Source organism: Pseudophryne corroboree, assembly GCF_028390025.1.
Source record: "Pseudophryne corroboree isolate aPseCor3 chromosome 12 unlocalized genomic scaffold, aPseCor3.hap2 SUPER_12_unloc_1, whole genome shotgun sequence".
NCBI classification, from domain to species: Eukaryota; Metazoa; Chordata; class Amphibia; order Anura; family Myobatrachidae; genus Pseudophryne; species Pseudophryne corroboree.
Genome location: NW_026967485.1, coordinates 846,430 through 873,738, shown reverse-complemented (window position 1 = coordinate 873,738; position 27,309 = coordinate 846,430). Strand labels below are relative to the sequence as shown.

General features: G+C 35.6%; 1 non-coding gene across 1 annotated transcript; it reads left to right on the top strand.

Moving 5' to 3' along the window:
- The first annotated feature begins 10,928 nt into the window (after positions 1-10,928).
- Positions 10,929-11,002, top strand: TRNAS-ACU (transfer RNA serine (anticodon ACU)). Its single transcript has one exon. It is a non-coding gene; the product is annotated as a tRNA-Ser (tRNA).
- The last annotated feature ends 16,307 nt before the right edge of the window (positions 11,003-27,309 follow it).

Genomic DNA, 27,309 nt, shown 5'->3' with positions numbered 1-27,309 from the left:
TCTCTCTTTTGCAAAGAGATAGGCATTGGAAAATTCAGGGCTATAACGTGTAGATGAAGCACTAACAGTAGGCTTTAAAATTTTCATTCTAGTGTCTTTCGTTTGGGAGAAAAATGCAAAAGTACAATGCAGCTTTTCCTTGCTGATATCTCTCTTTTGCAAAGAGATAGGCATTGGAAAATGCAGGGCTATAACGTGTAGATGAAGCACTAACAGGAGGCTTTACAATTTTCATGCTAGTGTCTTTCGTTTGGGAGAAAAATGCAAAGGTACAATACAGCATTTCCTTGCCGATATCTCTCTTTTGCAAAGAGATAGGCATTGGAAAATTCAGGGCTATTACGTGTAGATGAAGCACTAAGAGGAGGCTTTAAAATTTTCATTCTAGTGTCCTTCGTTTGGGAGAAAAATGCAAAGGTACAATACAGCTTTTCCTTGCCAATATCTCTCTTTTGCAAAGAGCTAGGCATTGGAAAATTCAGGGCTATACCGTGTAGATGAGGCACTAACAGGAGGCTTTAAAATTTTCATTCTAGTGTCTTTCGTTTGGGAGAAAAATGCAAAAGTACAATGCAGCTTTTCCTTGCCGATATCTCTCTTTTGCAAAGAGATAGGCATTGGAAAATGCAGGGCTATAACGTGTAGATGAAGCACTAACAGGAGGCTTTAAAATTTTCATTCTAGTGTCTTTCGTTTGGGAGAAAAATGCAAAAGTACAATGCAGCTTTTCCTTGCCGATATCTCTCTTTTGCAAAGAGATAGGCATTGGAAAATTCAGGGCTATAACGTGTAGATGAAGCACTAACAGGAGGCTTTAAAATTTTCATTCTAGTGTCTTTCGTTTGGGAGAAAAATGCAAAGGTACAATACAGTTTTTCCTTGCCGATATCTCTCTTTTGCAAAGAGATAGGCATTGGAAAATTCAGGGCTATAACGTGTAGATGAAGCACTAACAAGAGGCTTTAAAATTTTCATTCTAGTGTCTTTCGTTTGGGAGAAAAATGCAAAAGTACAATGCAGCTTTTCCTTGCCGATATCTCTCTTTTGCAAAGAGATAGGCATTGGAAAATTCAGGGCTATAACGTGTAGATGAAGCACTAACAGGAGGCTTTAAAATTTTCATTCTAGTGTCTTTCGTTTGGGAGAAAAATGCAAAAGTACAATGCAGCTTTTCCTTGCCGATATCTCTCTTTTGCAAAGAGATAGGCATTGGAAAATGCAGGGCTATAACGTGTAGATGAAGCACTAACAGTAGGCTTTAAAATTTTCATTCTAGTGTCTTTCGTTTGGGAGAAAAATGCAAAGGTACAATACAGCTTTTCCTTGCCGATATCTCTCTTTTGCAAAGAGATAGGCATTGGAAAATTCAGGGCTATAACGTGTAGATGAAGCACTAACAGGAGGCTTTAAAATTTTCATTCTAGTGTCCTTCGTTTGGGAGAAAAATGCAAAGGTACAATACAGCTTTTCCTTGCCGATATCTCTCTTTTGCAAAGAGATAGGCATTGGAAAATTCAGGGCTATAACGTGTAGATGAAGCACTAACAGGAGGCTTTAAAATTTTCATTCTAGTGTCCTTCGTTTGGGAGAAAAATGCAAAGGTACAATACAGTTTTTCCTTGCCGATATCTCTCTTTTGCAAAGAGATAGGCATTGGAAAATTCAGGGCTATAACGTGTAGATGAAGCACTAATAGGAGGCTTTAAAATTTTCATTCTAGTGTCCTTCGTTTGGGAGAAAAATGCAAAGGTACAATACAGCTTTTCCTTGCCGATATCTCTCTTTTGCAAAGAGATAGGCATTGGAAAATTCAGGGCTATAACGTGTAGATGAAGCACTAACAGGAGGCTTTAAAATTTTCATTCTAGTGTCCTTCGTTTGGGAGAAAAATGCAAAGGTACAATACAGCTTTTCCTTGCCAATATCTCTCTTTTGCAAAGAGCTAGGCATTGGAAAATTCAGGGCTATACCGTGTAGATGAGGCACTAACAGGAGGCTTTAAAATTTTCATTCTAGTGTCTTTCGTTTGGGAGAAAAATGCAAAAGTACAATGCAGCTTTTCCTTGCCGATATCTCTCTTTTGCAAAGAGATAGGCATTGGAAAATGCAGGGCTATAACGTGTAGATGAAGCACTAACAGGAGGCTTTAAAATTTTCATTCTAGTGTCTTTCGTTTGGGAGAAAAATGCAAAAGTACAATGCAGCTTTTCCTTGCCGATATCTCTCTTTTGCAAAGAGATAGGCATTGGAAAATTCAGGGCTATAACGTGTAGATGAAGCACTAACAGGAGGCTTTAAAATTTTCATTCTAGTGTCTTTCGTTTGGGAGAAAAATGCAAAGGTACAATACAGTTTTTCCTTGCCGATATCTCTCTTTTGCAAAGAGATAGGCATTGGAAAATTCAGGGGTATAACGTGTAGATGAAGCACTAACAAGAGGCTTTAAAATTTTCATTCTAGTGTCTTTCGTTTGGGAGAAAAATGCAAAAGTACAATGCAGCTTTTCCTTGCCGATATCTCTCTTTTGCAAAGAGATAGGCATTGGAAAATTCAGGGCTATAACGTGTAGATGAAGCACTAACAGGAGGCTTTAAAATTTTCATTCTAGTGTCTTTCGTTTGGGAGAAAAATGCAAAAGTACAATGCAGCTTTTCCTTGGCGATATCTCTCTTTTGCAAAGAGATAGGCATTGGAAAATGCAGGGCTATAACGTGTAGATGAAGCACTAACAGTAGGCTTTAAAATTTTCATTCTAGTGTCTTTCGTTTGGGAGAAAAATGCAAAGGTACAATACAGCTTTTCCTTGCCGATATCTCTCTTTTGCAAAGAGATAGGCATTGGAAAATTCAGGGCTATAACGTGTAGATGAAGCACTAACAGGAGGCTTTAAAATTTTCATTCTAGTGTCTTTCGTTTGGGAGAAAAATGCAAAGGTACAATACAGTTTTTCCTTGCCGATATCTCTCTTTTGCAAAGAGATAGGCATTGGAAAATTCAGGGCTATAACGTGTAGATGAAGCACTAATAGGAGGCTTTAAAATTTTCATTCTAGTGTCCTTCGTTTGGGAGAAAAATGCAAAGGTACAATACAGCTTTTCCTTGCCGATATCTCTCTTTTGCAAAGAGATAGGCATTGGAAAATTCAGGGCTATAACGTGTAGATGAAGCACTAACAGGAGGCTTTAAAATTTTCATTCTAGTGTCTTTCGTTTGGGAGAAAAATGCAAAGGTACAATACAGCTTTTCCTTGCCGATATCTCTCTTTTGCAAAGAGCTAGGCATTGGAAAATTCAGGGCTATAACGTGTAGATGAAGCACTAACAGTAGGCTTTAAAATTTTCATTCTAGTGTCTTTCGTTTGGGAGAAAAATGCAAAGGTACAATACAGCTTTTCCTTGCCGATATCTCTCTTTTGCAAAGAGATAGGCATTGGAAAATTCAGGGCTATAACGTGTAGATGAAGCACTAACAGGAGGCTTTAAAATTTTCATTCTAGTGTCTTTCGTCGTTTGGGAGAAAAATGCAAAAGTACAATGCAGCTTTTCCTTGCTGATATCTCTCTTTTGCAAAGAGATAGGCATTGGAAAATGCAGGGCTATAACGTGTAGATGAAGCACTAACAGGAGGCTTTAAAATTTTCATGCTAGTGTCTTTCGTTTGGGAGAAAAATGCAAAGGTACAATACAGCATTTCCTTGCCGATATCTCTCTTTTGCAAAGAGATAGGCATTGGAAAATTCAGGGCTATTACGTGTAGATGAAGCACTAACAGGAGGCTTTAAAATTTTCATTCTAGTGTCCTTCGTTTGGGAGAAAAATGCAAAGGTACAATACAGCTTTTCCTTGCCAATATCTCTCTTTTGCAAAGAGCTAGGCATTGGAAAATTCAGGGCTATACCGTGTAGATGAGGCACTAACAGGAGGCTTTAAAATTTTCATTCTAGTGTCTTTCGTTTGGGAGAAAAATGCAAAAGTACAATGCAGCTTTTCCTTGCCGATATCTCTCTTTTGCAAAGAGATAGGCATTGGAAAATGCAGGGCTATAACGTGTAGATGAAGCACTAACAGGAGGCTTTAAAATTTTAATGCTAGTGTCTTTCGTTTGGGAGAAAAATGCAAAGGTACAATACAGCATTTCCTTGCCGATATCTCTCTTTTGCAAAGAGATAGGCATTGGAAAATTCAGGGCTATTACGTGTAGATGAAGCACTAACAGGAGGCTTTAAAATTTTCATTCTAGTGTCCTTCGTTTGGGAGAAAAATGCAAAGGTACAATACAGCTTTTCCTTGCCGATATCTCTCTTTTGCAAAGAGATAGGCATTGGAAAATTCAGGGCTATAACGTGTAGATGAAGCACTAACAGGAGGCTTTAAAATTTTCATTCTAGTGTCTTTCGTTTGGGAGAAAAATGCAAAGGTACAATACAGCTTTTCCTTGCCGATATCTTTCTTTTGCAAAGAGATAGGCATTGGAAAATTCAGGGCTATAACGTGTAGATGAAGCACTAACAGGAGGCTTTAAAATTTTCATTCTAGTGTCCTTCGTTTGGGAGAAAAATGCAAAGGTACAATACAGCTTTTCCTTGCCGATATCTCTATTTTGCAAAGAGATAGGCATTGGAAAATTCAGGGCTATAACGTGTAGATGAAGCACTAATAGGAGGCTTTAAAATTTTCATTCTAGTGTCTTTCGTTTGGGAGAAAAATGCAAAGGTACAATACAGCTTTTCCTTGCCGATATCTCTCTTTTGCAAAGAGCTAGGCATTGGAAAATTCAGGGCTATAACGTGTAGATGAAGCACTAACAGGAGGCTTTAAAATTTTCATTCTAGTGTCTTTCGTTTGGGAGAAAAATGCAAAGGTACAATACAGCATTTCCTTGCCGATATCTCTCTTTTGCAAAGAGATAGGCATTGGAAAATTCAGGGCTATAACGTGTAGATGAAGCACTAACAGGAGGCTTTAAAATTTTCATTCTAGTGTCTTTCGTTTGGGAGAAAAATGCAAAGGTACAATACAGCTTTTCCTTGCCGATATCTCTATTTTGCAAAGAGATAGGCATTGGAAAATTCAGGGCTATAACGTGTAGATGAAGCACTAACAGGAGGCTTTAAAATTTTCATTCTAGTGTCCTTCGTTTGGGAGAAAAATGCAAAGGTACAATACAGCTTTTCCTTGCCGATATCTCTCTTTTGCAAAGAGATAGGCATTGGAAAATTCAGGGCTATAACGTGTAGATGAAGCACTAATAGGAGGCTTTAAAATTTTCATTCTAGTGTCCTTCGTTTGGGAGAAAAATGCAAAGGTACAATACAGCTTTTCCTTGCCGATATCTCTCTTTTGCAAAGAGATAGGCATTGGAAAATTCAGGGCTATAACGTGTAGATGAAGCACTAACAGGAGGCTTTAAAATTTTCATTCTAGTGTCTTTCGTTTGGGAGAAAAATGCAAAGGTACAATACAGCTTTTCCTTGCCGATATCTCTCTTTTGCAAAGAGCTAGGCATTGGAAAATTCAGGGCTATAACGTGTAGATGAAGCACTAACAGTAGGCTTTAAAATTTTCATTCTAGTGTCTTTCGCTTGGGAGAAAAATGCAAAGGTACAATACAGCTTTTCCTTGCCAATATCTCTCTTTTGCAAAGAGATAGGCATTGGAAAATTCAGGGCTATAAAGTGTAGATGAAGCACTAACAGAAGGCTTTAACATTTTCATTCTAGTGTCTTTCGTTTGGGAGAAAAATGCAAAGGTACAATACAGCTTTTCCTTGCCAATATCTCTCTTTTGCAAAGAGCTAGGCATTGGAAAATTCAGGGCTATACCGTGTAGATGAAGCACTAACAGGAGGCTTTTAAATTTTCATTCTAGTGTCCTTCGTTTGGGAGAAAAATGCAAAGGTACAATACAGCTTTTCCTTGCCGATATCTCTCTTTTGCAAAGAGATAGGCATTGGAAAATTCAGGGCTATAACGTGTAGATGAAGCACTAACAGGAGGCTTTAAAATTTTCATTCTAGTTTCTTTCGTTTGGGAGAAAAATGCAAAGGTACAATACAGTTTTTCCTGACCGATATCTCTCTTTTGCAAAGAGATAGGCATTGGAAAATTCAGGGCTATAGCGTGTAGATGAAGCACTAACAGGAGGCTTTAAATTTTTCATTCTAGTTTCCTTCGTTTGGGAGAAAAATGCAAAGGTACAATACAGATTTTCCTTGCCGATATCTCTCTTTTGCAAAGAGATAGGCATTGGAAAATTCAGGGCTATAACGTGTAGATGAAGCACTAATAGGAGGCTTTAAAATTTTCATTCTAGTGTCTTTCGTTTGGGAGAAAAATGCAAAGGTACAATACAGCATTTCCTTGCCGATATCTCTCTTTTGCAAAGAGATAGGCATTGGAAAATTCAGGGCTATAACGTGTAGATGAAGCACTAACAGGAGGCTTTAAAATTTTCATTCTAGTGTCCTTCGTTTGGGAGAAAAATGCAAAGGTACAATACAGCTTTTCCTTGCCAATATCTCTCTTTTGCAAAGAGCTAGGCATTGGAAAATTCAGGGCTATACCGTGTAGATGAAGCACTAACAGGAGGCTTTTAAATTTTCATTCTAGTGTCTTTCGTTTGGGAGAAAAATGCAAAGGTACAATGCAGCTTTTCCTTGCCGATATCTCTCTTTTGCAAAGAGATAGGCATTGGAAAATGCAGGGCTATAACGTGTAGATGAAGCACTAACAGGAGGCTTTAAAATTTTCATTCTAGTGTCTTTCGTTTGGGAGAAAAATGCAAAGGTACAATACAGTTTTTCCTGGCCGATATCTCTCTTTTGCAAAGAGATAGGCATTGGAAAATTCAGGGCTATAACGTGTAGATGAAGCACTAACAGGAGGCTTTAAAATTTTCATTCTAGTTTCCTTCGTTTGGGAGAAAAATGCAAAGGTACAATACAGATTTTCCTTGCCGATATCTCTCTTTTGCAAAGAGATAGGCATTGGAAAATTCAGGGCTATAACGTGTAGATGAAGCACTAACAGGAGGCTTTAAAATTTTCATTCTAGTGTCTTTCGTTTGGGAGAAAAATGCAAAGGTACAATACAGCTTTTCCTGGCAGATATCTCTCTTTTGCAAAGAGATAGGCATTGGAAAATTCAGGGCTATAACGTGTAGATGAAGCACTAACAAGAGGCTTTAAAATTTTCATTCTAGTGTCCTTCGTTTGGGAGAAAAATGCAAAGGTACAATACAGCTTTTCCTTGCCGATATCTCTCTTTTGCAAAGAGATAGGCATTGGAAAATTCAGGGCTATAACGTGTAGATGAAGCACTAATAGGAGGCTTTTAAATTTTCATTCTAGTGTCTTTCGTTTGGGAGAAAAATGCAAAGGTACAATGCAGCTTTTCCTTGCCGATATCTCTCTTTTGCAAAGAGATAGGCATTGGAAAATGCAGGGCTATAACGTGTAGATGAAGCACTAACATGAGGCTTTAAGATTTTCATTCTAGTGTCTTTCGTTTGGGAGAAAAATGCAAAGGTACAATACAGCATTTCCTTGCCGATATCTCTCTTTTGCAAAGAGATAGGCATTGGAAAATCCAGGGCTATACCGTGTAGATGAAGCACTAACAGGAGGCTTTTAAATCTTCATTCTAGTGTCCTTCGTTTGGGAGAAAAATGCAAAGGTACAATACAGCTTTTCCTTGCCGATATCTCTCTTTTGCAAAGAGATAGGCATTGGAAAATTCAGGGCTATAACGTGTAGATGAAGCACTAACAGGAGGCTTTAAAATTTTCATTCTAGTGTCTTTCGTTTGGGAGAAAAATGCAAAGGTACAATACAGCTTTTCCTTGCCGATATCTCTCTTTTGCAAAGAGCTAGGCATTGGAAAATTCAGGGCTATAACGTGTAGATGAAGCACTAATAGGAGGCTTTAAAATTTTCATTCTAGTGTCCTTCGTTTGGGAGAAAAATGCAAAGGTACAATACAGCTTTTCCTTGCCAATATCTCTCTTTTGCAAAGAGCTAGGCATTGGAAAATTCAGGGCTATAACGTGTAGATGAAGCACTAACAGGAGGCTTTAAAATTTTCATTCTAGTGTCTTTCGTTTGGGAGAAAAATGCAAAAGTACAATGCTGCTTTTCCTTGCCGATATCTCTCTTTTGCAAAGAGATAGGCATTGGAAAATGCAGGGCTATAACGTGTAGATGAAGCACTAACAGGAGGCGTTAAAATTTTCATTCTAGTGTCTTTCGTTTGGGAGAAAAATGCAAAGGTACAATACAGCTTTTCCTTGCCAATATCTCTCTTTTGCAAAGAGCTAGGCATTGGAAAATGCAGGGCTATATCGTGTAGATGAAGCACTAACAGGAGGCTTTACAATTTTCATTCTAGTGTCTTTCGTTTGGGAGAAAAATGCAAAGGTACAATGCTGCTTTTCCTTGCCGATATCTCTCTTTTGCAAAGAGATAGGCATTGGAAAATGCAGGGCTATAACGTGTAGATGAAGCACTAACAGGAGGCTTTAAAATTTTCATTCTAGTGTCTTTCGTTTGGGAGAAAAATGCAAAGGTACAATACAGCTTTTCCTTGCCGATATCTCTCTTTTGCAAAGAGATAGGCATTGGAAAATTCAGGGCTATAACGTGTAGATGAAGCACTAATAGGAGGCTTTAAAATTTTCATTCTAGTGTCTTTCGTTTGGGAGAAAAATGCAAAGGTACAATACAGCTTTTCCTTGCCGATATCTCTCTTTTGCAAAGAGCTAGGCATTGGAAAATTCAGGGCTATAACGTGTAGATGAAGCACTAACAGGAGGCTTTAAATTTTTCATTGTAGTGTCTTTCGTTTGGGAGAAAAATGCAAAGGTACAATACAGCTTTTCCTTGCCGATATCTCTCTTTTGCAAAGAGCTAGGCATTGGAAAATTTGTTCTCTGAAAAGTGTCCACAAAGCCAAGTTTCTGATTAACACCTTTGTAGGGATGGTTTTTAACCTATTACTAAATTAAACTTGCTTCATTGGAAAGGCAGCAAGATGCATCCTCATTTCAATATCTACTGAAATAATACAGGTTGACACCAGGAAACATTAACGCCACTGCATCCTTGCTGCTTTCTCATGTGGAAGTCTGTTTAATGTGAAAACAAGGTGATATCTAATTAGCACACAGGTAAGGAATTAAGAAAATCTTTATTTAAGGGTGAAGATGTTTCTCACAAAATCGTTGCCCCAATGCATCATTGAAATTCAAGCTGGAAAGATGATTTTAATATATCACTTGTACATTTTGTATTGCTCTTCTGGTGACAATGTAGTTTGTTTTTGTCAATTACCATTTTAATAATCGGGTAAAGAAAATTAAGTGGATTTTTGAAAGAAAACAATACTGTCAATATACTATTAAAACAAATTAAAATGGTAAAAGTTATTGTACTTTAAGTAAAAATAAAAGAGCAAAAATATCAATCCCAGTTTTGGTTTACTTTAATTAACAAAAAAAAAATGCATATAGCAGAGGATAGTTTCAATCTGCCTACCTCTGGGTTATAGACCCAGCATGCTTCCATTACAGTACTCTGCTGCACATGTAATTGCAAGAGATCCTGAAGCACTCACTCATCATGGGAAAGTACCAATGTGTTTCTTCATTGGTTGATGGAAGAAACATCTTACAAAAACTCTCCAGATTATTGACTTTTTAAAGTTTTTCTAGGAAACGTTCTAGATGAATGCTTATTAGCCTTTGTCAGTATATACTTTTGCAAAGTGTCGCTGTGGCGCAATCAGTTAGTGTGTACGGCTATTAACCAAAAGGTTAGTGGTTCAATCCCACCCAGGGACGTAATTGACCTTGTTATCAGATTTTGGTGATCTTTAAGTAGACAAGTCAAAATTTCAAAAACCCCTGTTATGGTGTAGGGTACCTGGCCTTCTCTGATGTAATCAGAGTTAGATTTGATTCAGTGATTTTATAAAAACAGCTAGGAAGCACAATTTAGCAGTGGTTTGCAGAGAAAAAGAAATATGCTGGCAAAAAAATCCAATTGAGTGATTAAACAGCTCTTCATTTTCTGGCTTTATTTTTATGCTAACAAATTTGTTCTCTGAAAAGTGTCCACAAAGCCAAGTATCTGATTAACATCTTTGTAGGGATGGTTTTTCACCTATTACTAAATTAAACTTGCTTCATTGGAAAGGCAGCAAGATGCATCCTCATTTCAATATCTACTGAAATAATACAGGTTGACACCAGGAAACATTAACGCCACTGCATCCTTGCTGCTTTCTCATGTGGAAGTCTGTTTAATGTGAAAACAAGGTGATATCTAATTAGCACACAGGTAAGGAATTAAGAAAATCTTTATTTAAGGGTGAAGATGTTTCTCACAATATCGTTGCCCCAATGCATCATTGAAATTCAAGCTGGAAAGATGATTTTAATATATCACTTGTACATTTTGTATTGCTCTTCTGGTGACAATGTAGTTTGTTTTTGTCAATTACCATTTTAATAATAGGGTAAAGAAAATTAAGTGGATTTTTGAAAGAAAACAATACTGTCAATATACTATTAAAACAAATTAAAATGGTAAAAGTTATTGTACTTTAAGTAAAAATAAAAGAGCAAAAATATCAATCCCAGTTTTGGATTACTTTAATTAACAAAAAAAAATGCATATAGCAGAGGATAGTTTCAATCTGCCTACCTCTGGGTTATGGGCCCAGCATGCTTCCATTGCAGTACTCTGCTGCACATGTAAGTGCAAGAGATCCTGAAGCACTCACTCATCATGGGAAAGTACCAATGCGTTTCTTCATTGGTTGATGGAAGAAACATCTTACAAAAACTCTCCAGATTATTGACTTTTTAAAGTTTTCTAGGAAACGTTCTAGATGAATGCTTATTAGCCTTTGTCAGTATGTACTTTTGCAAAGTGTCTCTGTGGTGCAATCGGTTAGTGTGTTTGGTTACTAACCAAAGGGTTGGTGGTTCAATCCCACCCAGGGATGTTATTGACCTTGTCATCAGATTTTGGTGATCTTTAAGTAGACAAGTCAAAATTTCAAACCCCCTCTTATGGTGTAGGGTACCTGGCCTACTCTAATGTAATCAGAGTTAGATTTGATTAAGTGATTTTATCAAAAAACAGCTAGGAAGCACAATTTAGCAGTGGGTTGCAGAGAAAATGAAATATGCTGGCAGAAAAATCCAATTGAGTGATTAAACAGCTCTTCATTTTCTGGCTTTATTTTTATGCTAACAAATTTGTTCTCTGAAAAGTGTCCAAAAAGCCAAGTATCGGATTAACATCTTTGTAGGGATGGTTTTTAACCTATTACTAAATTAAACTTGCTTCATTGGAAAGGCAGCAAGATGCATCCTCATTTCAATATCTACTGAAATAATACAGGTTGACACCAGGAAACATTAACGCCACTGCATCCTTGCTGCTTTTTCATGTGGAAGTCTGTTTAATGTGAAAACAAGGTGATATCTAATTAGCACACAGGTAAGGAATTAAGAAAATCTTTATTTAAGGGTGAAGATGTTTCTCACAAAATCGTTGCCCCAATGCATCATTGAAATTCAAGCTGGAAAGATGATTTTAATATATCACTTGTACATTTTGTATTGCTCTTCTGGTGACAATGTAGTTTGTTTTTGTCAATTACCATTTTAATAATCGGGTAAAGAAAATTAAGTGGATTTTTGAAAGAAAACAATACTGTCAATATACTATTAAAACAAATTAAAATGGTAAAAGTTATTGTACTTTAAGTAAAAATAAAAGAGCAAAAATATCAATCCCAGTTTTGGTTTACTTTAACAAAAAAAAATGCATATAGCAGAGGATAGTTTCAATCTGCCTACCTCTGGGTTATGGACCCAGCATGCTTCCATTACAGTACTCTGCTGCACATGTAATTGCAAGAGATCCTGAAGCACTCACTCATCATGGGAAAGTACCAATGTGTTTCTTCATTGGTTGATGGAAGAAACATCTTACAAAAACTCTCCAGATTATTGACTATTTAAAGTTTTTCTAGGAAACGTTCTAGATGAATGCTTATTAGCCTTTGTCAGTATATACTTTTGCAAAGTGTCGCTGTGGCGCAATCAGTTAGTGTGTACGGCTATTAACCAAAAGGTTAGTGGTTCAATCCCACCCAGGGACGTAATTGACCTTGTTATCAGATTTTGGTGATCTTTAAGTAGACAAGTCAAAATTTCAAAAACCCCTGTTATGGTGTAGGGTACCTGGCCTTCTCTGATGTAATCAGAGTTCGATTTGATTCAGTGATTTTATAAAAACAGCTAGGAAGCACAATTTAGCAGTGGTTTGCAGAGAAAAAGAAATATGCTGGCAAAAAAATCCAATTGAGTGATTAAACAGCTCTTCATTTTCTGGCTTTATTTTTATGCTAACAAATTTGTTCTCTGAAAAGTGTCCACAAAGCCAAGTATCTGATTAACATCTTTGTAGGGATGGTTTTTCACCTATTACTAAATTAAACTTGCTTCATTGGAAAGGCAGCAAGATGCATCCTCATTTCAATATCTACTGAAATAATACAGGTTGACACCAGGAAACATTAACGCCACTGCATCCTTGCTGCTTTCTCATGTGGAAGTCTGTTTAATGTGAAAACAAGGTGATATCTAATTAGCACACAGGTAAGGAATTAAGAAAATCTTTATTTAAGGGTGAAGATGTTTCTCACAATATCGTTGCCCCAATGCATCATTGAAATTCAAGCTGGAAAGATGATTTTAATATATCACTTGTACATTTTGTATTGCTCTTCTGGTGACAATGTAGTTTGTTTTTGTCAATTACCATTTTAATAATAGGGTAAAGAAAATTAAGTGGATTTTTGAAAGTAAACAATACTGTCAATATACTATTAAAACAAATTAAAATGGTAAAAGTTATTGTACTTTAAGTAAAAATAAAAGAGCAAAAATATCAATCCCAGTTTTGGATTACTTTAATTAACAAAAAAAAAATGCATATAGCAGAGGATAGTTTCAATCTGCCTACCTCTGGGTTATGGGCCCAGCATGCTTCCATTGCAGTACTCTGCTGCACATGTAAGTGCAAGAGATCCTGAAGCACTCACTCATCATGGGAAAGTACCAATGCGTTTCTTCATTGGTTGATGGAAGAAACATCTTACAAAAACTCTCCAGATTATTGACTTTTTAAAGTTTTCTAGGAAACGTTCTAGATGAATGCTTATTAGCCTTTGTCAGTATGTACTTTTGCAAAGTGTCTCTGTGGTGCAATCGGTTAGTGTGTTTGGTTATTAACCAAAGGGTTGGTGGTTCAATCCCACCCAGGGATGTTATTGACCTTGTCATCAGATTTTGGTGATCTTTAAGTAGACAAGTCAAAATTTCAAACCCCCTCTTATGGTGTAGGGTACCTGGCCTACTCTGATGTAATCAGAGTTAGATTTGATTAAGTGATTTTATCAAAAAACAGCTAGGAAGCACAATTTAGCAGTGGGTTGCAGAGAAAATGAAATATGCTGGCAGAAAAATCCAATTGAGTGATTAAACAGCTCTTCATTTTCTGGCTTTATTTTTATGCTAACAAATTTGTTCTCTGAAAAGTGTCCAAAAAGCCAAGTATCGGATTAACATCTTTGTAGGGATGGTTTTTCACCTATTACTAAATTAAACTTGCTTCATTGGAAAGGCAGCAAGATGCATCCTCATTTCAATATCTACTGAAATAATACAGGTTGACACCAGGAAACATTAACGCCACTGCATCCTTGCTGCTTTCTCATGTGGAAGTCTGTTTAATGTGAAAACAAGGTGATATCTAATTAGCACACAGGTAAGGAATTAAGAAAATCTTTATTTAAGGGTGAAGATGTTTCTCACAAAATCGTTGCCCCAATGCATCATTGAAATTCAAGCTGGAAAGATGATTTTAATATATCACTTGTACATTTTGTATTGCTCGTCTGGTGACAATGTAGTTTGTTTTTGTCAATTACCATTTTAATAATCGGGTAAAGAAAATTAAGTGGATTTTTGAAAGAAAACAATACTGTCAATATACTATTAAAACAAATTAAAATGGTAAAAATTATTGTACTTTAAGTAAAAATAAAAGAGCAAAAATATCAATCCCAGTTTTGGATTACTTTAATTAACAAAAAAAAAATGCATATAGCAGAGGATAGTTTCAATCTGCCTACCTCTGGGTTATGAACCCAGCATGCTTTCATTACAGTACTCTGCTGCACATGTAAGTGCAAGAGATCCTGAAGCACTCACTCATCATGGGAAAGTACCAATGTGTTTCTTCGTTGGTTGATGGAAGAAACATCTTACAAAAACTCTCCAGATTATTGACTTTTTAAAGTTTTTCTAGGAAACGTTCTAGATGAATGCTTATTATCCTTTGTCAGTATGGACTTTTGCAAAGTGTCTCTGTGGCGCAATCGGTTAGTGTGATTGGTTATTAACCAAAGGGTTGGTGGTTCAATCCCACCCAGGGATGTAATTGACCTTGTTATCAGATTTTGGTGATCTTTAAGTAGACAAGTCAAAATTTCAAAAACCCCTGTTATGGTGTAGGGTACCTGGCCTTCTCTGATGTAATCAGAGTTAGATTTGATTCAGTGATTTTATAAAAACAGCTAGGAAGCACAATTTAGCAGTGGTTTGCAGAGAAAAAGAAATATGCTGGCAAAAAAATCCAATTGAGTGATTAAACAGCTCTTCATTTTCTGGCTTTATTTTTATGCTAACAAATTTGTTCTCTGAAAAGTGTCCACAAAGCCAAGTATCTGATTAACATCTTTGTAGGGATGGTTTTTCACCTATTACTAAATTAAACTTGCTTCATTGGAAAGGCAGCAAGAGGCATCCTCATTTCAATATCTACTGAAATAATACAGGTTGACACCAGGAAACATTAACGCCACTGCATCCTTGCTGCTTTCTCATGTGGAAGTCTGTTTAATGTGAAAACAAGGTGATATCTAATTAGCACACAGGTAAGGAATTAAGAAAATCTTTATTTAAGGGTGAAGATGTTTCTCACAAAATCGTTGCCCCAATGCATCATTGAAATTCAAGCTGGAAAGATGATTTTAATATATCACTTGTACATTTTGTATTGCTCTTCTGGTGACAATGTAGTTTGTTTTTGTCAATTACCATTTTAATAATCGGGTAAAGAAAATTAAGTGGATTTTTGAAAGAAAACAATACTGTCAATATACTATTAAAACAAATTAAAATGGTAAAAGTTATTGTACTTTAAGTAAAAATAAAAGAGCAAAAATATCAATCCCAGTTTTGGTTTACTTTAATTAACAAAAAAAAAATGCATATAGCAGAGGATAGTTTCAATCTGCCTACCTCTGGGTTATGGACCCAGCATGCTTCCATTACAGTACTCTGCTGCACATGTAATTGCAAGAGATCCTGAAGCACTCACTCATCATGGGAAAGTACCAATGTGTTTCTTCATTGGTTGATGGAAGAAACATCTTACAAAAACTCTCCAGATTATTGACTTTTTAAAGTTTTTCTAGGAAACGTTCTAGATGAATGCTTATTAGCCTTTGTCAGTATATACTTTTGCAAAGTGTCGCTGTGGCGCAATCAGTTAGTGTGTACGGCTATTAACCAAAAGGTTAGTGGTTCAATCCCACCCAGGGACGTAATTGACCTTGTTATCAGATTTTGGTGATCTTTAAGTAGACAAGTCAAAATTTCAAAAACCCCTGTTATGGTGTAGGGTACCTGGCCTTCTCTGATGTAATCAGAGTTAGATTTGATTCAGTGATTTTATAAAAACAGCTAGGAAGCACAATTTAGCAGTGGTTTGCAGAGAAAAAGAAATATGCTGGCAAAAAAATCCAATTGAGTGATTAAACAGCTCTTCATTTTCTGGCTTTATTTTTATGCTAACAAATTTGTTCTCTGAAAAGTGTCCACAAAGCCAAGTATCTGATTAACATCTTTGTAGGGATGGTTTTTCACCTATTACTAAATTAAACTTGCTTCATTGGAAAGGCAGCAAGATGCATCCTCATTTCAATATCTACTGAAATAATACAGGTTGACACCAGGAAACATTAACGCCACTGCATCCTTGCTGCTTTCTCATGTGGAAGTCTGTTTAATGTGAAAACAAGGTGATATCTAATGAGCACACAGGTAAGGAATTAAGAAAATCTTTATTTAAGGGTGAAGATGTTTCTCACAATATCGTTGCCCCAATGCATCATTGAAATTCAAGCTGGAAAGATGATTTTAATATATCACTTGTACATTTTGTATTGCTCTTCTGGTGACAATGTAGTTTGTTTTTGTCAATTACCATTTTAATAATAGGGTAAAGAAAATTAAGTGGATTTTTGAAAGAAAACAATACTGTCAATATACTATTAAAACAAATTAAAATGGTAAAAGTTATTGTACTTTAAGTAAAAATAAAAGAGCAAAAATATCAATCCCAGTTTTGGATTACTTTAATTAACAAAAAAAAATGCATATAGCAGAGGATAGTTTCAATCTGCCTACCTCTGGGTTATGGGCCCAGCATGCTTCCATTGCAGTACTCTGCTGCACATGTAAGTGCAAGAGATCCTGAAGCACTCACTCATCATGGGAAAGTACCAATGCGTTTCTTCATTGGTTGATGGAAGAAACATCTTACAAAAACTCTCCAGATTATTGACTTTTTAAAGTTTTCTAGGAAACGTTCTAGATGAATGCTTATTAGCCTTTGTCAGTATGTACTTTTGCAAAGTGTCTCTGTGGTGCAATCGGTTAGTGTGTTTGGTTATTAACCAAAGGGTTGGTGGTTCAATCCCACCCAGGGATGTTATTGACCTTGTCATCAGATTTTGGTGATCTTTAAGTAGACAAGTCAAAATTTCAAACCCCCTCTTATGGTGTAGGGTACCTGGCCTACTCTGATGTAATCAGAGTTAGATTTGATTAAGTGATTTTATCAAAAAACAGCTAGGAAGCACAATTTAGCAGTGGGTTGCAGAGAAAATGAAATATGCTGGCAGAAAAATCCAATTGAGTGATTAAACAGCTCTTCATTTTCTGGCTTTATTTTTATGCTAACAAATTTGTTCTCTGAAAAGTGTCCAAAAAGCCAAGTATCGGATTAACATCTTTGTAGGGATGGTTTTTAACCTATTACTAAATTAAACTTGCTTCATTGGAAAGGCAGCAAGATGCATCCTCATTTCAATATCTACTGAAATAATACAGGTTGACACCAGGAAACATTAACGCCACTGCATCCTTGCTGCTTTTTCATGTGGAAGTCTGTTTAATGTGAAAACAAGGTGATATCTAATTAGCACACAGGTAAGGAATTAAGAAAATCTTTATTTAAGGGTGAAGATGTTTCTCACAAAATCGTTGCCCCAATGCATCATTGAAATTCAAGCTGGAAAGATGATTTTAATATATCACTTGTACATTTTGTATTGCTCTTCTGGTGACAATGTAGTTTGTTTTTGTCAATTACCATTTTAATAATCGGGTAAAGAAAATTAAGTGGATTTTTGAAAGAAAACAATACTGTCAATATACTATTAAAACAAATTAAAATGGTAAAAGTTATTGTACTTTAAGTAAAAATAAAAGAGCAAAAATATCAATCCCAGTTTTGGTTTACTTTAACAAAAAAAAATGCATATAGCAGAGGATAGTTTCAATCTGCCTACCTCTGGGTTATGGACCCAGCATGCTTCCATTACAGTACTCTGCTGCACATGTAATTGCAAGAGATCCTGAAGCACTCACTCATCATGGGAAAGTACCAATGTGTTTCTTCATTGGTTGATGGAAGAAACATCTTACAAAAACTCTCCAGATTATTGACTATTTAAAGTTTTTCTAGGAAACGTTCTAGATGAATGCTTATTAGCCTTTGTCAGTATATACTTTTGTAAAGTGTCGCTGTGGCGCAATCAGTTAGTGTGTACGGCAATTAACCAAAAGGTTAGTGGTTCAATCCCACCCAGGGACGTAATTGACCTTGTTATCAGATTTTGGTGATCTTTAAGTAGACAAGTCAAAATTTCAAAAACCCCTGTTATGGTGTAGGGTACCTGGCCTTCTCTGATGTAATCAGAGTTCGATTTGATTCAGTGATTTTATAAAAACAGCTAGGAAGCACAATTTAGCAGTGGTTTGCAGAGAAAAAGAAATATGCTGGCAAAAAAATCCAATTGAGTGATTAAACAGCTCTTCATTTTCTGGCTTTATTTTTATGCTAACAAATTTGTTCTCTGAAAAGTGTCCACAAAGCCAAGTATCTGATTAACATCTTTGTAGGGATGGTTTTTCACCTATTACTAAATTAAACTTGCTTCATTGGAAAGGCAGCAAGATGCATCCTCATTTCAATATCTACTGAAATAATACAGGTTGACACCAGGAAACATTAACGCCACTGCATCCTTGCTGCTTTCTCATGTGGAAGTCTGTTTAATGTGAAAACAAGGTGATATCTAATTAGCACACAGGTAAGGAATTAAGAAAATCTTTATTTAAGGGTGAAGATGTTTCTCACAATATCGTTGCCCCAATGCATCATTGAAATTCAAGCTGGAAAGATGATTTTAATATATCACTTGTACATTTTGTATTGCTCTTCTGGTGACAATGTAGTTTGTTTTTGTCAATTACCATTTTAATAATAGGGTAAAGAAAATTAAGTGGATTTTTGAAAGAAAACAATACTGTCAATATACTATTAAAACAAATTAAAATGGTAAAAGTTATTGTACTTTAAGTAAAAATAAAAGAGCAAAAATATCAATCCCAGTTTTGGATTACTTTAATTAACACAAAAAAAATGCATATAGCAGAGGATAGTTTCAATCTGCCTACCTCTGGGTTATGGGCCCAGCATGCTTCCATTGCAGTACTCTGCTGCACATGTAAGTGCAAGAGATCCTGAAGCACTCACTCATCATGGGAAAGTACCAATGCGTTTCTTCATTGGTTGATGGAAGAAACATCTTACAAAAACTCTCCAGATTATTGACTTTTTAAAGTTTTCTAGGAAACGTTCTAGATGAATGCTTATTAGCCTTTGTCAGTATGTACTTTTGCAAAGTGTCTCTGTGGTGCAATCGGTTAGTGTGTTTGGTTATTAACCAAAGGGTTGGTGGTTCAATCCCACCCAGGGATGTTATTGACCTTGTCATCAGATTTTGGTGATCTTTAAGTAGACAAGTCAAAATTTCAAACCCCCTCTTATGGTGTAGGGTACCTGGCCTACTCTGATGTAATCAGAGTTAGATTTGATTAAGTGATTTTATCAAAAAACAGCTAGGAAGCACAATTTAGCAGTGGGTTGCAGAGAAAATGAAATATGCTGGCAGAAAAATCCAATTGAGTGATTAAACAGCTCTTCATTTTCTGGCTTTATTTTTATGCTAACAAATTTGTTCTCTGAAAAGTGTCCAAAAAGCCAAGTATCGGATTAACATCTTTGTAGGGATGGTTTTTCACCTATTACTAAATTAAACTTGCTTCATTGGAAAGGCAGCAAGATGCATCCTCATTTCAATATCTACTGAAATAATACAGGTTGACACCAGGAAACATTAACGCCACTGCATCCTTGCTGCTTTCTCATGTGGAAGTCTGTTTAATGTGAAAACAAGGTGATATCTAATTAGCACACAGGTAAGGAATTAAGAAAATCTTTATTTAAGGGTGAAGATGTTTCTCACAAAATCGTTGCCCCAATGCATCATTGAAATTCAAGCTGGAAAGATGATTTTAATATATCACTTGTACATTTTGTATTGCTCGTCTGGTGACAATGTAGTTTGTTTTTGTCAATTACCATTTTAATAATCGGGTAAAGAAAATTAAGTGGATTTTTGAAAGAAAACAATACTGTCAATATACTATTAAAACAAATTAAAATGGTAAAAATTATTGTACTTTAAGTAAAAATAAAAGAGCAAAAATATCAATCCCAGTTTTGGATTACTTTAATTAACAAAAAAAAAATGCATATAGCAGAGGATAGTTTCAATCTGCCTACCTCTGGGTTATGAACCCAGCATGCTTTCATTACAGTACTCTGCTGCACATGTAAGTGCAAGAGATCCTGAAGCACTCACTCATCATGGGAAAGTACCAATGTGTTTCTTCGTTGGTTGATGGAAGAAACATCTTACAAAAACTCTCCAGATTATTGACTTTTTAAAGTTTTTCTAGGAAACGTTCTAGATGAATGCTTATTATCCTTTGTCAGTATGGACTTTTGCAAAGTGTCTCTGTGGCGCAATCGGTTAGTGTGATTGGTTATTAACCAAAGGGTTGGTGGTTCAATCCCACCCAGGGATGTAATTGACCTTGTTATCAGATTTTGGTGATCTTTAAGTAGACAAGTCAAAATTTCAAAAACCCCTGTTATGGTGTAGGGTACCTGGCCTTCTCTGATGTAATCAGAGTTAGATTTGATTCAGTGATTTTATAAAAACAGCTAGGAAGCACAATTTAGCAGTGGTTTGCAGAGAAAAAGAAATATGCTGGCAAAAAAATCCAATTGAGTGATTAAACAGCTCTTCATTTTCTGGCTTTATTTTTATGCTAACAAATTTGTTCTCTGAAAAGTGTCCACAAAGCCAAGTATCTGATTAACATCTTTGTAGGGATGGTTTTTCACCTATTACTAAATTAAACTTGCTTCATTGGAAAGGCAGCAAGATGCATCCTCATTTCAATATCTACTGAAATAATACAGGTTGACACCAGGAAACATTAACGCCACTGCATCCTTGCTGCTTTCTCATGTGGAAGTCTGTTTAATGTGAAAACAAGGTGATATCTAATTAGCACACAGGTAAGGAATTAAGAAAATCTTTATTTAAGGGTGAAGATGTTTCTCACAAAATCGTTGCCCCAATGCATCATTGAAATTCAAGCTGGAAAGATGATTTTAATATATCACTTGTACATTTTGTATTGCTCTTCTGGTGACAATGTAGTTTGTTTTTGTCAATTACCATTTTAATAATCGGGTAAAGAAAATTAAGTGGATTTTTGAAAGAAAACAATACTGTCAATATACTATTAAAACAAATTAAAATGGTAAAAGTTATTGTACTTTAAGTAAAAATAAAAGAGCAAAAATATCAATCCCAGTTTTGGTTTACTTTAATTAACAAAAAAAAAATGCATATAGCAGAGGATAGTTTCAATCTGCCTACCTCTGGGTTATGGACCCAGCATGCTTCCATTACAGTACTCTGCTGCACATGTAATTGCAAGAGATCCTGAAGCACTCACTCATCATGGGAAAGTACCAATGTGTTTCTTCATTGGTTGATGGAAGAAACATCTTACAAAAACTCTCCAGATTATTGACTTTTTAAAGTTTTTCTAGGAAACGTTCTAGATGAATGCTTATTAGCCTTTGTCAGTATATACTTTTGCAAAGTGTCGCTGTGGCGCAATCAGTTAGTGTGTACGGCTATTAACCAAAAGGTTAGTGTTTCAATCCCACCCAGGGACGTAATTGACCTTGTTATCAGATTTTGGTGATCTTTAAGTAGACAAGTCAAAATTTCAAAAACCCCTGTTATGGTGTAGGGTACCTGGCCTTCTCTGATGTAATCAGAGTTAGATTTGATTCAGTGATTTTATAAAAACAGCTAGGAAGCACAATTTAGCAGTGGTTTGCAGAGAAAAAGAAATATGCTGGCAAAAAAATCCAATTGAGTGATTAAACAGCTCTTCATTTTCTGGCTTTATTTTTATGCTAACAAATTTGTTCTCTGAAAAGTGTCCACAAAGCCAAGTATCTGATTAACATCTTTGTAGGGATGGTTTTTCACCTATTACTAAATTAAACTTGCTTCATTGGAAAGGCAGCAAGATGCATCCTCATTTCAATATCTACTGAAATAATACAGGTTGACACCAGGAAACATTAACGCCACTGCATCCTTGCTGCTTTCTCATGTGGAAGTCTGTTTAATGTGAAAACAAGGTGATATCTAATGAGCACACAGGTAAGGAATTAAGAAAATCTTTATTTAAGGGTGAAGATGTTTCTCACAATATCGTTGCCCCAATGCATCATTGAAATTCAAGCTGGAAAGATGATTTTAATATATCACTTGTACATTTTGTATTGCTCTTCTGGTGACAATGTAGTTTGTTTTTGTCAATTACCATTTTAATAATAGGGTAAAGAAAATTAAGTGGATTTTTGAAAGAAAACAATACTGTCAATATACTATTAAAACAAATTAAAATGGTAAAAGTTATTGTACTTTAAGTAAAAATAAAAGAGCAAAAATATCAATCCCAGTTTTGGATTACTTTAATTAACAAAAAAAAATGCATATAGCAGAGGATAGTTTCAATCTGCCTACCTCTGGGTTATGGGCCCAGCATGCTTCCATTGCAGTACTCTGCTGCACATGTAAGTGCAAGAGATCCTGAAGCACTCACTCATCATGGGAAAGTACCAATGCGTTTCTTCATTGGTTGATGGAAGAAACATCTTACAAAAACTCTCCAGATTATTGACTTTTTAAAGTTTTCTAGGAAACGTTCTAGATGAATGCTTATTAGCCTTTGTCAGTATGTACTTTTGCAAAGTGTCTCTGTGGTGCAATCGGTTAGTGTGTTTGGTTATTAACCAAAGGGTTGGTGGTTCAATCCCACCCAGGGATGTTATTGACCTTGTCATCAGATTTTGGTGATCTTTAAGTAGACAAGTCAAAATTTCAAACCCCCTCTTATGGTGTAGGGTACCTGGCCTACTCTGATGTAATCAGAGTTAGATTTGATTAAGTGATTTTATCAAAAAACAGCTAGGAAGCACAATTTAGCAGTGGGTTGCAGAGAAAATGAAATATGCTGGCAGAAAAATCCAATTGAGTGATTAAACAGCTCTTCATTTTCTGGCTTTATTTTTATGCTAACAAATTTGTTCTCTGAAAAGTGTCCAAAAAGCCAAGTATCGGATTAACATCTTTGTAGGGATGGTTTTTAACCTATTACTAAATTAAACTTGCTTCATTGGAAAGGCAGCAAGATGCATCCTCATTTCAATATCTACTGAAATAATACAGGTTGACACCAGGAAACATTAACGCCACTGCATCCTTGCTGCTTTTTCATGTGGAAGTCTGTTTAATGTGAAAACAAGGTGATATCTAATTAGCACACAGGTAAGGAATTAAGAAAATCTTTATTTAAGGGTGAAGATGTTTCTCACAAAATCGTTGCCCCAATGCATCATTGAAATTCAAGCTGGAAAGATGATTTTAATATATCACTTGTACATTTTGTATTGCTCTTCTGGTGACAATGTAGTTTGTTTTTGTCAATTACCATTTTAATAATCGGGTAAAGAAAATTAAGTGGATTTTTGAAAGAAAACAATACTGTCAATATACTATTAAAACAAATTAAAATGGTAAAAGTTATTGTACTTTAAGTAAAAATAAAAGAGCAAAAATATCAATCCCAGTTTTGGTTTACTTTAACAAAAAAAAATGCATATAGCAGAGGATAGTTTCAATCTGCCTACCTCTGGGTTATGGACCCAGCATGCTTCCATTACAGTACTCTGCTGCACATGTAATTGCAAGAGATCCTGAAGCACTCACTCATCATGGGAAAGTACCAATGTGTTTCTTCATTGGTTGATGGAAGAAACATCTTACAAAAACTCTCCAGATTATTGACTATTTAAAGTTTTTCTAGGAAACGTTCTAGATGAATGCTTATTAGCCTTTGTCAGTATATACTTTTGTAAAGTGTCGCTGTGGCGCAATCAGTTAGTGTGTACGGCAATTAACCAAAAGGTTAGTGGTTCAATCCCACCCAGGGACGTAATTGACCTTGTTATCAGATTTTGGTGATCTTTAAGTAGACAAGTCAAAATTTCAAAAACCCCTGTTATGGTGTAGGGTACCTGGCCTTCTCTGATGTAATCAGAGTTCGATTTGATTCAGTGATTTTATAAAAACAGCTAGGAAGCACAATTTAGCAGTGGTTTGCAGAGAAAAAGAAATATGCTGGCAAAAAAATCCAATTGAGTGATTAAACAGCTCTTCATTTTCTGGCTTTATTTTTATGCTAACAAATTTGTTCTCTGAAAAGTGTCCACAAAGCCAAGTATCTGATTAACATCTTTGTAGGGATGGTTTTTCACCTATTACTAAATTAAACTTGCTTCATTGGAAAGGCAGCAAGATGCATCCTCATTTCAATATCTACTGAAATAATACAGGTTGACACCAGGAAACATTAACGCCACTGCATCCTTGCTGCTTTCTCATGTGGAAGTCTGTTTAATGTGAAAACAAGGTGATATCTAATTAGCACACAGGTAAGGAATTAAGAAAATCTTTATTTAAGGGTGAAGATGTTTCTCACAATATCGTTGCCCCAATGCATCATTGAAATTCAAGCTGGAAAGATGATTTTAATATATCACTTGTACATTTTGTATTGCTCTTCTGGTGACAATGTAGTTTGTTTTTGTCAATTACCATTTTAATAATAGGGTAAAGAAAATTAAGTGGATTTTTGAAAGAAAACAATACTGTCAATATACTATTAAAACAAATTAAAATGGTAAAAGTTATTGTACTTTAAGTAAAAATAAAAGAGCAAAAATATCAATCCCAGTTTTGGATTACTTTAATTAACACAAAAAAAATGCATATAGCAGAGGATAGTTTCAATCTGCCTACCTCTGGGTTATGGGCCCAGCATGCTTCCATTGCAGTACTCTGCTGCACATGTAAGTGCAAGAGATCCTGAAGCACTCACTCATCATGGGAAAGTACCAATGCGTTTCTTCATTGGTTGATGGAAGAAACATCTTACAAAAACTCTCCAGATTATTGACTTTTTAAAGTTTTCTAGGAAACGTTCTAGATGAATGCTTATTAGCCTTTGTCAGTATGTACTTTTGCAAAGTGTCTCTGTGGTGCAATCGGTTAGTGTGTTTGGTTATTAACCAAAGGGTTGGTGGTTCAATCCCACCCAGGGATGTTATTGACCTTGTCATCAGATTTTGGTGATCTTTAAGTAGACAAGTCAAAATTTCAAACCCCCTCTTATGGTGTAGGGTACCTGGCCTACTCTGATGTAATCAGAGTTAGATTTGATTAAGTGATTTTATCAAAAAACAGCTAGGAAGCACAATTTAGCAGTGGGTTGCAGAGAAAATGAAATATGCTGGCAGAAAAATCCAATTGAGTGATTAAACAGCTCTTCATTTTCTGGCTTTATTTTTATGCTAACAAATTTGTTCTCTGAAAAGTGTCCAAAAAGCCAAGTATCGGATTAACATCTTTGTAGGGATGGTTTTTCACCTATTACTAAATTAAACTTGCTTCATTGGAAAGGCAGCAAGATGCATCCTCATTTCAATATCTACTGAAATAATACAGGTTGACACCAGGAAACATTAACGCCACTGCATCCTTGCTGCTTTCTCATGTGGAAGTCTGTTTAATGTGAAAACAAGGTGATATCTAATTAGCACACAGGTAAGGAATTAAGAAAATCTTTATTTAAGGGTGAAGATGTTTCTCACAAAATCGTTGCCCCAATGCATCATTGAAATTCAAGCTGGAAAGATGATTTTAATATATCACTTGTACATTTTGTATTGCTCGTCTGGTGACAATGTAGTTTGTTTTTGTCAATTACCATTTTAATAATCGGGTAAAGAAAATTAAGTGGATTTTTGAAAGAAAACAATACTGTCAATATACTATTAAAACAAATTAAAATGGTAAAAATTATTGTACTTTAAGTAAAAATAAAAGAGCAAAAATATCAATCCCAGTTTTGGATTACTTTAATTAACAAAAAAAAAATGCATATAGCAGAGGATAGTTTCAATCTGCCTACCTCTGGGTTATGAACCCAGCATGCTTTCATTACAGTACTCTGCTGCACATGTAAGTGCAAGAGATCCTGAAGCACTCACTCATCATGGGAAAGTACCAATGTGTTTCTTCGTTGGTTGATGGAAGAAACATCTTACAAAAACTCTCCAGATTATTGACTTTTTAAAGTTTTTCTAGGAAACGTTCTAGATGAATGCTTATTATCCTTTGTCAGTATGGACTTTTGCAAAGTGTCTCTGTGGCGCAATCGGTTAGTGTGATTGGTTATTAACCAAAGGGTTGGTGGTTCAATCCCACCCAGGGATGTAATTGACCTTGTTATCAGATTTTGGTGATCTTTAAGTAGACAAGTCAAAATTTCAAAAACCCCTGTTATGGTGTAGGGTACCTGGCCTTCTCTGATGTAATCAGAGTTAGATTTGATTCAGTGATTTTATAAAAACAGCTAGGAAGCACAATTTAGCAGTGGTTTGCAGAGAAAAAGAAATATGCTGGCAAAAAAATCCAATTGAGTGATTAAACAGCTCTTCATTTTCTGGCTTTATTTTTATGCTAACAAATTTGTTCTCTGAAAAGTGTCCACAAAGCCAAGTATCTGATTAACATCTTTGTAGGGATGGTTTTTCACCTATTACTAAATTAAACTTGCTTCATTGGAAAGGCAGCAAGATGCATCCTCATTTCAATATCTACTGAAATAATACAGGTTGACACCAGGAAACATTAACGCCACTGCATCCTTGCTGCTTTCTCATGTGGAAGTCTGTTTAATGTGAAAACAAGGTGATATCTAATTAGCACACAGGTAAGGAATTAAGAAAATCTTTATTTAAGGGTGAAGATGTTTCTCACAAAATCGTTGCCCCAATGCATCATTGAAATTCAAGCTGGAAAGATGATTTTAATATATCACTTGTACATTTTGTATTGCTCTTCTGGTGACAATGTAGTTTGTTTTTGTCAATTACCATTTTAATAATAGGGTAAAGAAAATTAAGTGGATTTTTGAAAGAAAACAATACTGTCAATATACTATTAAAACAAATTAAAATGGTAAAAGTTATTGTACTTTAAGTAAAAATAAAAGAGCAAAAATATCAATCCCAGTTTTGGATTACTTTAATTAACAAAAAAAATGCATATAGCAGAGGATAGTTTCAATCTGCCTACCTCTGGGTTATGAACCCAGCATGCTTTCATTACAGTACTCTGCTGCACATGTAAGTGCAAGAGATCCTGAAGCACTCACTCATCATGGGAAAGTACCAATGTGTTTCTTCGTTGGTTGATGGAAGAAACATCTTACAAAAACTCTCCAGATTATTGACTTTTTAAAGTTTTTCTAGGAAACGTTCTAGATGAATGCTTATTAGCCTTTGTCAGTATGGACTTTCGCAAAGTGTCTC